The sequence below is a fragment of the Rutidosis leptorrhynchoides genome, chromosome 10, assembly GCF_046630445.1.
Source record: "Rutidosis leptorrhynchoides isolate AG116_Rl617_1_P2 chromosome 10, CSIRO_AGI_Rlap_v1, whole genome shotgun sequence".
In the NCBI taxonomy this organism is placed as follows: Eukaryota; Viridiplantae; Streptophyta; class Magnoliopsida; order Asterales; family Asteraceae; genus Rutidosis; species Rutidosis leptorrhynchoides.
The window spans coordinates 265,547,379-265,560,989 of record NC_092342.1 but is presented as its reverse complement, the minus strand read 5'-3'; positions in this window follow the sequence as shown (position 1 = coordinate 265,560,989).

Sequence of the window (13,611 nt, the reverse complement as noted above, 5' to 3'; positions counted from 1 at the left end):
TGATTGTATTTTGTACTTTTGAGCTTTTTGGTCGTTTGCGTCTTCAATTCGTCGAATCTGTCTTTTGTCTTCACCTTTTATTATTTAAACGAATATCACTTGTAAATAGAACAATTGTAACTAAAAGCTTGTCTTTCTTGAGGAATAATGCTATGAAATATATGTTCGTTTTTAGCATTATCAATATCGTATTTTAGCTTGAATTTTTTGTATTAAATTAACGATGATAGCAATTATGGGCACAAATTAATTAATTAAAGTTTTTAGCTTTCATTTTTATACTTATATATTTAAAAGTCAACTTTGGTCAACGTCCGTCTCGACCCCCGTCTCGAACGTCTCGACCTTTTTCGGACCCGACCGTCTCGACCCCGTCTCACGTTTTTTGCAACCTTGATTTTATCTATATTAACCAATAATGATAAAACTCTATTTATTAACTTATATTCGTCATGAAAACATATTTATTGTCAACCATGACCATCCTAATCAAATTTCGGGACGAAATTTCTTTAACGGGTAGGCACTGTGACGACCCGGAAATTTCCGATCAAATTTAAACTTTAATCTCAATATGATTTCGACACGATAAGTAAAGTCTGTTATCTCGAATTTCAAAATTTTGAACTATTTACATATATTAAACTGACCTTTGACTATTCCCGACGATTCACGAACAATTGTGTGTAAATAAATAGGTAAATATAAATGTAGGTATATATATAATAAATGGGAAATAATAAATTATAATATAAACATTAAAGTTAAATATGTAAAATAAGATATAAAATAATATATATATGACTTTTATACATAATTAATATTATATGTATATTGTAATAAATATAAAATATATAAATACTAACAATTCAAATATGATATGGGTATTACATAATTAATAATATAAAATATAATCACAAGATAAAATATGATTATTATATTAATGTTATTACTTTCATTATTATTAATGTTAATATTAATGTTTGTATTATTAATGTTATTAATTCTAATATGATATATATATATATATATATATATATATATATATATATATATATATATATATATATATATATATATATATATATATATAACAATTTGATATGAATAAGTTGTTATATTATTATTATTAATATTATTATTATCGTTAATAATGTCAATGTTATTTTGATGAGTACTAATATCATTAATAACATTATTATTATCATTTTTATTATTATCATTAATATTAATTATTATTAAACTTATTAAAATTATCATTTTTATTATTTTAATATCATTATATTATTATTATTATTCTTAAATTTATTAGTATCTTATCACTAATATTATTATTATTATTAGTATTATTATTATTATTATTATTAATTAGTATTATTATTATTAATATATTTATTAATTATTAATAATAATTATTAATTATATAATTTAGAAAATCAGGAAAAAAGGGATTTGATTCATTTTACGTATCCACCAATCTGTAATACATTTTTTTCTGTCCCCAATTCGTTACATATCACTTTCCATCGTACCAATCTAATTAACAACTCAGTTTGTTTTTTTTTAAAAGTTCTGTTCTTGATTGAATTAAACCTGTCGACATTGGGTTATATAATAAACGAGTTACTAGATGAATTTGATTAACACACACTCAATTATTTTATGATCATTATCAATTAAAACCCTTACAGACACTTCTGATTGAATTTAAATAAAAAAATGAAGAACTCAGGTTCTGTACCCTGTTCGCGTTTGATTTTTTTTAAAACTCTAATTCAAAACAAATTACAAAATGTATAATTTCTGCTATGTTTGTAATCTCACATTCAAACTTTCTGCAAAGATTGAGCTTTCAATTCTTCATAATGAATTCTAATTTTCGAGTCAAAGTTTGTTTTCAAAAGTCAACATTTGAGTTCATCGAAAAATTTGATTTCTGTAAGTTGTTTCCAGTTAAATTGAGGACCCATATAGTTTCTAGGAGTCGTTTACAAACTATTTCATGTTATAATCTTTATCTAAAACATCCTCAAATTATGAAATTGATTTCTAGTTCGTGATGAGCTGCTACAGCTATTTTTATTTTTTTATTTTTTTTATTTTTTTTCATTTCTATTAATTTGTTAACAATCATAATAAGTCGTTTATCCTCAATTCAAGTTTAAATCAATTTGGTAATTCAATTTTTAGTTATTGTTTTGTCCCTGGTCGACTGGTATTGAAGAAGGAGGGAAACATAAATATTATACATGTTATATAAAATACTGATGGGATTAAAACTGAAAAACAGATATGGTTCACTGGTTTGATGGGTTAGTGGGTATGCGAGGGGTCTTAGGTTCGAGCCCGGTCTTGGGCAAATCTTTTTAGAACGATTTCTTTTAAAGGGTATACATTCTTTTTCTTTCTAATTATTATTATTATTATTATTATTATTATTATTATTATTTGTTGTTAATATTAATTATTATTATTATGCTGATTATTAATAACATGATTTTTATTATTATCATTAATTTAGTTTATATTATTATCATTATTATTACTTGTATTATCATTAAGTATCATTAATATTGTTATTATTATTATTATTATTATTATTATTATTATTATTATTATTATTATTATTATTATTATTATTATTATTATTATTATTATTATTAGTATTATTATTATTATTAGTTTTATTATTATTATGATTATAGTTATTATTGTTATTATTAGAATTATCATTAGTTATTATAATTATTATTACCATTATTATTATGGTTACCATTATTAGTATTATTATTATTATTAGAATTATTATTAGAAATATCATAAATGTTAATATTAGTAGTATCAATATAATTAAAACTATTATCTTAGTATAATTATCATTATTAATATTATTATTATTAAAAGTAGAACTATTAATACCAATAACATTATTATTACTATAAGTATTACTAAAATTATTAATATTATGATTATTATTATTATTATTAGTTATTGTTATTATGATTAGTATTATTAATCTTATTATAAATGATACAATTTATTAGTACTTTCATAAATATTAGTATTAATACCATTTTATAAATAATAGAGTTATTATTATTAACATAAGTATATTATTAATGTTATTATCACTATATTTATCATTACTAATATTAACTCAGTATAATTAGAGCTACTGTTTTGATAAACAAAGGATATATATATATATATATATATATATATATATATATATATATATATATATATATATATATATATATATATATATATATAACACATATAACATAACAAAATATTTATATATATATAAAAGGAATATATGAAACATAAGTATATTATTAATATAAAAATGATATAATTAATAAGTTATATATATAAAAACTTATTCGATTTCGATTATGTGTATTAATACATATATGAATGATATAGGTTCGTGAATCCAAAGCCAATCCTGCATTGTTCAGTATCGTCGTACGAATATTTTTACTACAAAATATTGTATCGTGAGTTTCATTTGCTCCATTTTTAAATGCTTTTGCAATATATATTTTTGGGACTAGGAATACATGCGCCGCTTTTATAAATGTTTTATGAAATAGACACAAGTACTCGAAACTACATTCTATGGTTGGATTATTGAATCGAATATGCCCCTTTTTAGCTTGGTAGCCTAAGAATTAGGGAAATGGCCCCTAATTGACGCGAATCCTAAAGATAGATCTATGGACCTTGACATGTCCCATTCGGGTTACGAATGCTTTAGTACTTCGATTATCATGTCCGATGAGAGTCCCGGAATGATGGGGATATTCTATATGCATCCTTTTAGTTCGGTTATCAAGCGTTCACCATATGAATGATTTTTTTTTATCTTTATGCAGTTTGCGAAATGCCTGATATGAGATGATGTTTATGAGAAATGAAATGAAAATCTTGTGGTCTATTAAATTAATGGAAATAATTGTTTATGATAAACTAATGAACTCACCAACCTTTTGGTTGACACTTGAAAGCATGTTTATTCTTAGGTATTAAAGAAATCTTCCGCTGTGCATTTGCTCATTTTAAAGATATTACGTGGAGTCATTCATGGCATATTTCAAAAGACGTTGCATTCGAGTCATTGAGTTCATCAAGATTGATAATAAGTCATTCATAGTTTGGATATATTATGAGATAGCATGCATGCCTGTCAACTTTCGTTGTAATGAAAGTTTGTCTTTTAAAAATGAATGCAATGTTTCTAAACTGTATTATATAGAGGTCAAATACCTCACAATGTTACCAAATGTAATGTATTCGTCCTTATGGATTAGGACGGGTCGTTAAAGTATCCTCCAGTTGAGGAACTGAATCATCAGAATCCGATTCGTTATCATTTGTCCCTGTTATTGGTGCACTATCTTCAGCGATAATCGGTATGTTAGTTTGCACACACACATTAGACATGCGTTTTGCGGTGATACGCATGTTATACATCATTTGTGCTGCAAGCTCTTCATCCTCAGAGTTGTCCTCAGGTAGATGGAAAGATTCAAACAACTCATCATAATCAAACTGCCACGAATACCCTTTACCAGTTGGAATAGATGCATGTCTTTGAACATCAATTTCAGTACGTTCTTCAACACACCGAGAATTTAAGTTATATACCCTTTTACACGCATTCCCATAACCCAAGAACCTTCCTGTAACTGCTTTCGGATTGAATTTTCCACCTGTATCCCGAACCATAATGGTACAAAGAGAACCAAATGGCTCAAGATATTTGATATTCTATTTTCTTTTCAACAGCAGCTCGTAACTTGTCTTGCCGTGACATTTCACAATAAGAACCCTATTCATCGTATAACACGCATTCAAAATTTCTTCACTCCAAAAAGTAACAGGTAATTCTGAGTCAGCCAACATGGTTCTGGCAGTCTCAATTAAAGTTCTATTCTTTCTTTCAGCTACACCATTCATCTGTGGAGTGTACGGTGAACTAAATTTTTGTTAAATACCTCTTTCATTATAGAACTCTTCCATCTTCTGATTTTTGAATTCTGTCCCATTATCTATACAGATCCTTCTTACCCTCAACTTATATAACGTTTCAAGTCTCGTGATTAGCAACTTGATTTGATCAAACATATCAGCTTTACTTTTCAGCATTACAACCCACGTGAAACGCGAGTATTCATCGGTGGCCACTAAGCAGTAGGAATGACTAGTGATACTCTTCTTGTTGATTGGACCAAAAAGATCCATACGAAGAAGCTCAAGAGGAGTATCAATAGAACGATGTTTCTTAACTTTATGTGGCTTCTTGACTTGCTTCCCTTTCTTATACGGCAGACAACCATCAGGAACATGAAACCCTTTGACATTAATGCCTTCCACCAAACTGTTGTGAACTAAGTGATTCATTTTCCTAAAACTCAGATGACCCATCCGTTTATGCCACAAAATAGACTCCTGTTCAGTAGCTTTGGACACAAAAGCCTGCTGCCCTATTGCTGCTTTAACATAAGCCTTTGACATATCCAGAATATATAGGTCTTGACATATTGGTGCCATCATAAGAATCATGCTTTCTGGAACTTTATAATATTTTCTCATGATATAACACTGCTGCTCGTCAAATAAAACTTTATGCCTTTTATCACAAACTTGAGAGACTGAAAGCAGGTTATTCGACATTTCTTTCACATAACTCACTTGATCAAAACTGACTGAGGAATTAGAAATCATTCCTTAAGCAGTAATAAAACCTCCTGATCACCCACAAAAGAAACAGGTCCACCTTTTATTGATTTAACATCATGAAGCAGTGACATGTTTCCCGTCATGTGCCTGGACGCCCCACTATCCACAATCCACGTATTCTTGTTTGGACTGTAGGCGACCTGCACAAATAAAGCAAAATGATTAGTTTAAGGGGGATACTCATGCTTTTTCAGCAATGGGCTTTCTGTTAACATTTACAACCTTCTCATCTTCCCTGTCATTAGCTGCACCCGAGCTGCTAGCCCCATCCTTAATATCCTTAGATTTCCACATTTGATTTTTGTGCAAAGGTTTCTTAAAATAAACGTTGTTTTGAACGACCTTTAAATCATTTACTGGTTAGGACGGATTTGTAGCAATCACATGCTTTTCAGACTTCTCCGATGTAGGTCTGTAAGGCATACGATTCTTTGGAGGATAAGCTGATCTTAACTTTTGAAAATTCTTAGGGGGACTCAGCTCAACTCTCCTCCTAGGAGCAATAAACCTTTTCGGACAATTAATTGCCCTGTGACCTCCTAACCCACAATGAAAACAGGAACGTGTAGTTTCTACATTATCATCCCTATAGTAAGCATTAAACCCAGGGTTATATGCAGGTGGGTATCTAGGTCTTTGAGGCCTTAGTGGAGACCTCCTATGCACATGTGATCTCTCAGGAGTTCCAACTAAAGACCTTTTAGGTGGAGGAACATATTTCGGTGGTGAGTTACATGTTAGTTTCAAGAAATCCTCCTCCTTAAAGTTAGGACCTTTAACAAACTTAATTGGGGATCGATTCCTAATTCTGATTGGTCTCTGATTAGCCGGGTTTTTCAAGATTTTGACAGGCTTGGGGTTAGGGTTTTCAGTCTTATCTACCCCCACCTTAGGAGTCTCAGTTGTATCTACCCTTTTTCCCTTATCCTTTTTGGTCTCAATAGGTTGAATTGGAACATAATCCTCACCAAACTGTTTCTCTAGAGGTGAGAAGCTATAATTATGCTCAAACGGTGGAGGGCACTGTTTATAGTCACTACTGATTTCTTTGCCTCCTATGTTGTGATAATACTCTAAAACAAATGCAGACCTCTTATAGATATATGCATTATCTCTTTCAGTTTCATAACTAATCCTAAAGGATTCTTTTGCTCTCTTAAGGTCATCTATCTCAGCAATCTGTCTCATAATGGTCTGAGTATTTAACAACACATTCGATTTCAAATCAGTCACTTGGTCATCTAAGGTTTTAATGCTTTCCCTAAACTCTTTCTCTCTAGTATTAAAGATCAAATTATCCTCATACTGTTTCTTGAGAACCTGATCACCTTTCGTAAGCACATCAATTTCATGTTCTAAGGCAGTACAGTTATTACAGTTTAAGCAAATCTCAGTCAACTTCTTAACCTGTTCTTCTAAAGTAACACATCTAGTGCAGATCTTTACAGATTCCCTAAGTTCTTTAAGTTCCAAATCTAAGCTAACACAAATTATTACAAACAGTATTAGTTTCAGATTGTACCTTAGCTTTGTTAGAAGAATCTGCCATGAAAGCATAGAGACGTGTAACCTTTTCCTCTCCTTGACCAGATTTAGATTCAGATTCCGATTATGATTCTGAACTTGAGCTATCAAAACCAATTTCCAAGTTACCCATCTTTTCCTCATTTACCTTCTCAGCAACATTACCCACTGCCAAGGTTGGAGAATTCGGATCTCGGGGAGATCTCGTTTGGACTTTTTTAGGGAGATCTCGGACGTTGACTTACGTTGACTTTATAGTTTTTTTAATCTTAATATACATAAAAACATAAATAAATGTATATTTATATACTTTTTTACGAGATTTTACAAAAATATTCGAGAAATAAGCGAGAAAATCTTAGAAATTACGATTTTTACAAGAAAATCTTACAAATTAGCAAGAAAATCCGAGAAATCGTGGCTTTGACTAAGTTTGACCCCGTTGACCAAGAAATCTCGGGAGATGCACATCTCGTCTCGGTTTCCTTCTAAAAACGAGATCTCGGGGAGATCTCAGGGAGATCTCGGGAGATTTACAACACTGCCCACTGCTACGCCATCATTACCAGAATCGCTTCCCGAAGATTGACCGTCATTCACACACGATTTCCACGAGACATCATCTGAAGATGACGATTCACTATCTGTCCACACATCACCATCACTGTGAATGGCCCACTTAAACTTTTCTTGCACCCTTTTGTTCACTATCCCTCGACGCAAGTAATTTTTCCAGTACCAAGACCTGTCAATTCTTTCTTCCATCTTGCATCCAAGGCATTTGCACAACTTGTCTCGTCCAACACAACCCATCTTCTCTCTCTCTCTCAGCTTTCTCTTTCTCAACCTCTTCTTCAGTCATTTGAACTCTCACAACATTCGCATGATGATCATAAGAGTCAGTAACATCAATTGACCAGTCATATACTTCATCGTCATACGTGGCAGCCAAGGCCTTTGTGGACTCCTCTACAATCGGAATATTGATCTTAGCCTTCGGCTCTTGCTTCTGATTGTGAAATAGATTATGAAAACCTGGTTGCTTCGGCTTACTACAGTTTCTTTTGAAATGAGCCAACTCATTACAATTATTACATCTCACCTTATTCATGTCGAAGCCAAACTTGGTGTTCTTGTTGACACCCAAATTTTTCTCACCGGTCTTCTGAAGATACCTCTTTGTCCTACGAATAACACTACACATAGCCCAGAGGATGTCCATTTTCTCCATCTCATTCTCATCGATCTGATCATAATCCTCTTGTTCCAGATGACTGTTCCCGATATGTCCATTCAACATATCATTGTACGAGTTCACAACCATGGCAACCAACGCCATATCCTCCTAAACCCCTTGAATAGTATGCAAGCGAATATTATCTGTTTTCAAAGTAGCAGTACTCTCATCCTTGCATGAAGAAGTCTAATGAAGAACACTTTGTGGAGCTGGAGTAACATAGCTAGACGTTAGCTTCTGAGTGTTTGAAGTGAAAGCTGTTTGAGAAGGTGCGTGTTTCTTGTTTGTTGAACCAATTGCTGGAGGTTTGTAAACTACAGGGTTTTGAACTACCTCCAATCTTTTCAACCTCTCCTGCAAATCTAGTTCCTTTGCCTGTAGCTTAGTAATGAAACTGCTAAAAGAGTTATCCAAAATCACACAAGTTTTTTCAATTTCTTGCACAATAGGATCCCACTTAATCGGTAACCCCTCACGAAAACATTGCACAAACTTCTTATTTGTGAAGACAATATCAAATCGTTTAAGCTCTATTAACAAGTGACGATACCTAACAACAGCAGCTTCCAATGACTCCTCAGGCTGAACTGCAAAATTCTTCCATCCTTCTTAAGAACCTTACCCTTAGTTTTCCGGTATTCAGCACTCCCCTCAACTCCACTCTCAATTGCATTCCACGTAGCATATGCGGTCAGATGAGTCTCAAATTGATAAAATATTTCCTTAGAAAGAGCCTGGGTAAGATGACTGTATGTTTTGCATTCTAAGTTGTAATCCTCTCTTTCTAATGCACTAAGTTCCATAGGAGTCTTAGATTCACCATGATCCTTAGTAGAGAATGTGTACTCAACCTTTAAGAAGTTGTATAAGCGAGAATCTATCCCGTTCAGTGAGATTAAAAACTAAGGTTTCCATTCTGCAAAGTCATCAAGTGATTCAAGCCTAGGTACACGATACGAGCTTCCTATCTCATTTTCTGTCTTAAGCAAATGATGCAGACCCGACGACGAAGAACAAACTAGAGAAAATTGCATTTCTGAACTATCAAACTGATCTAACATTGTAACCGTACAGTTGCAATATACAGGAGCAGAAATTAACACGGTTGCACTACACGGGAGTACAAATTATCACGGTTGCAAATAACACGGTTGCAACATGTAACCGGGTGAATTTAATACGGTTGCAAGTGTAACCGAACGGGTACAGTGTGTATCCGTACGGTTGCAGTGTCACACGGTTGGAGTTTAAAGGGATTGGTTATACACGGATGCAAGTGTGTATCCGTGCAATTGCAGTAACCGGGTGATGTATCCGTACGGTTGCAGGGTGTAACCGTACGGTTGTATTATTGGTCGAATCTGGACAGAAAACTGCACAAAAAAATAGGGTTTTAGGTTTGATTGGTTCTAGCACTCGATCTGGATCAAAAAGCTAATGTTTTTAACGTCCAAAACACTTATTTTGACCAGATTACAGTTTATCTTAACAAAAACACAATTAAACACGTAAAAAGTCTTAGATTTAGTGATTTTTCAACAAAAACACCAAAACTCAAACTTCTTAATCAATTTTGACACAAAACCGATCGTTTAATCACGCACACAAGTTCTGATACCACTTGTAGGATCGTGTAAACAGGGTTAAACGATCTTATCTTCAATATCGAGTGCGGAAAAAATCGATATTGGGTTTTCTAATCAAATCACACAATAAACCTTTGATCTTAATATATTAATCGACTTTAAGATCATTCGACCAAAATGAATGCTAGAGAACCAGGGAATCGGATTGGACACTTTAAGATGTTTAGGATACGTAACCCTAACAATGAACCCGTAATTCTCATTATATACTTACAGCACGTGCAACCGTGCGGTTGCATTCCAATTGTGAAAGTTAAACGTTAAAGCTTATCAACTTGGTCGTAATGAACTCGGGGACTAATAATGCACCAACATTTTCTTTTTTTGAGAAAATAAGGGTGAAAAAGAGCTTTTTTAATGAATGACCTTTTAAGCAAAAACATGAATTAAAATAAGAATAATCGAAAGATCTAGTTGAGATACAATTGTTCCAGTCGTATCCATGTCTGATTTGAGAGATCCAAATGATCTTTGTAACTACTATTGACATGAACCGTATTATATTCAACAAACAATGAGATATTGTCACTAACACAAACCGGTGAAAAAATTGTTACAACATCGGCACGATCGATGCCCTATTCAGCGAACCAAACATTTGAAGCATCCCACTCTAAAATTCTCATCTCTTTACATCACCATACCATCAGCGTCCCAGACTCCCAACAACATTCAGAGCTCACATACAAGCGAAGGCATGTTAAAACCCACATCATCATAACACAAAGATATTCCAGTTGCTAATAGATTCGTGAATGATCATCGAGAGTAGAGAAAGAATCCTGAAATTATACGCATCTTTTCAATTTGTTCTCCGAATTAAGTGAAGTAAAAACACATCCTCATGAAGATTATTGGAGATGGTCGTTATCAGGTGAATTGTGTTTTACGGTTCATTCAGTAAAATGTCATTTAGATCGAGTCATGCTGTAGTCTCTTTTTCCCGCTACAAATTGAAAGAGTTTCCTTCCGAGTAAAGTTAATGTTTTTATATGGCGATTTATTATAGACAAACTTCCTCATTAGTTAAACTTATCAAGACAGGAATTGAAGATAAAATTAATTAGTTGCGCGATATAAAACCAAGGAGTTGAAAGTTTGCATTGAGTCTTCATTCAATGTTCCCTTGCTCTTGAGGTTTGGTGTATTAATTTTTCTTGGATGAACTTGCAGTTTTCGGTTTTTTCCTCTTGGCCAGATGTTTTAATTTGATTAAGGAGGGGAACAGAGCTAAGGATTTAAAGATTTGTATCTATGCTATTATTATGGTGGTTCTTTGGTTGACTGAATAAGTGTAATATCTATGATAATATTAGCTTTTACTTTTATGTTTGGCTTAGATATATGGGTAGTTATGTTTCAAATTGGAACTTATGATTTTTATGCCCATTGTAATGCTCTTTTAGCTTAAAGCGTTATTTATTTGTGTTATATGATATTGGCGTTCAAAAAATACAAAGGTTTTTGAAGTCACCATTTCCAAAAATGAATTCTATAACCTCTATAATTAAGCCAAAAGAAAATACAACATATTAATGGATTCAAAAGTATCACATTCTTCATAAGGTGCTCGTTGAAACACATACTAATCTGAAATCTTCACAATCATCATAGATTAGTGACCACCAAGGGTGATGTTATGCTAAACCTGGTAGAGTCCCGTGACATAAATAGTTTAGAATTAATTTTGTAACAAGATACCCTTCATATTGTATAAGTCACCACGAAATTCAACTACAGGACCTCATATATCATTATTTTTGGGGGTAAAAAAAATTAATTCAGAATCTCTTTAAATTTTAATCCTAAATTTGAAACTAGCGACGATAATGTGTAAAGAATTTCCTGTAGACAATATTGCCAAAATGAATAAGAACAAACTTACTATCATGGTATGTAAAATTACTTGGTAAAACCTTTGGTTTCGTAACGCCTCGATCATAAGATCGTCCATAATTCTGCTTGACGTGGAGTTAAATACCCACCCTTTTTTGGCTAAAAAGTTATTTTCTCCTTGAGACTGTATTTATGTTTATATATATATATATATATATATATATATATATATATATATATATATATATATATATATATATATATATATATATAACTTTATATATAAATAAATATAATTAATATATATAATATTATATATATATATATATATATATATATATATATATATATATATATATATATATATATATATATATATATATATATATAAAATGAAAATTTTAAAAAGGACAAATTGTTTAGAATAGTAACATAAAAGACATTATTTCTAATAAAAGGTATATAAGTTTTTTCTTTACCCATAAAGAAGTTTGATTTTAATTTAAAAGCATAGAAAGGTGTCTGATTTGAAAATATTTGCAATTGAGGTATTAATTGATACCTTGAATTTTTTCATTTTTTTATTGTTGACATGTGTTTTCATGTTATTTTTTATTTAAGGGAAAATTGCCTAAAATGGTAACGTAGTCATAAGTGTGTCAAATTATACCTAAATTGCAACCATTTTCAACTCGTACAACTTTTTACGCACTAAATTGAAATCAATTTCTTTATGGGCAAACAAAAAACTGTTATACCTTTATTAGGAAAAAGTGGCATTTATCTTAACTTTCTCGACACTTTGCCCTACTAAAAAATATAGATTACCTCTTTCCTTTTTCTTGTTTTCTTTTGTGTTTGCGTGCAGGGTCATTTCCTGTTGGGTTTTGGGGATCATTCTTGTTTAGTTTCCGGTTGCGAGGTTGGTAGTTGAAAGTTTTGTTGCTCTTGTTGTTGTTGGATTTGTTGGAATGTTCGTTGTTGTTCCGGTTGAGTGGTCGGTAGTAAGAGGACGGAAGTGTTGGTAAATATTGGGAATTCGTTTTAGATTGTTCAGGTTTGAAGAACCACCGCCATGAAAACCAGTATACGCCATGTAGTCTTGAAAATCGTTTAAAGTATAGAATCGATTACGGTTAGACATTTTGAATTATTTGTGAAAAGATGAGTTTTTTTAGAAGATAGAATTTGAATTGTTGTTATGAATGACTTGTTTATATAGAGAAAAACTTGAAATAAATTCGGATTTAAAAAAATAGAAAATAAGAATAACGGTAATATTACCGTTTGAAACGGTCAAACACCTCCACCCAATTAGAAAACAACACACGTCGCGAATGCCACTTTTCCAGCCAGTAATGACTGGCGCTCCCTCGGCCTCTGCCGTAACATCACGTGCAGTGGCGGAAATTCTAAGGGACGGATGGGGGCAGTCGCGTCCAGTAGATTTGCAAATTTAAGTGTTAAAATTTTGGATTTTTTGATTTTGCCTCCAGTGGAAAAAAAAAATTTTTTTGCCCCAAAATCTTTATATTTTGCCAAAAACCTCAAAATTTTACCTAAAAAGTTGTTACACTTTTTAAAAAAAATTCTTCCCGGGTGAAAAAAATCATGTTTTCG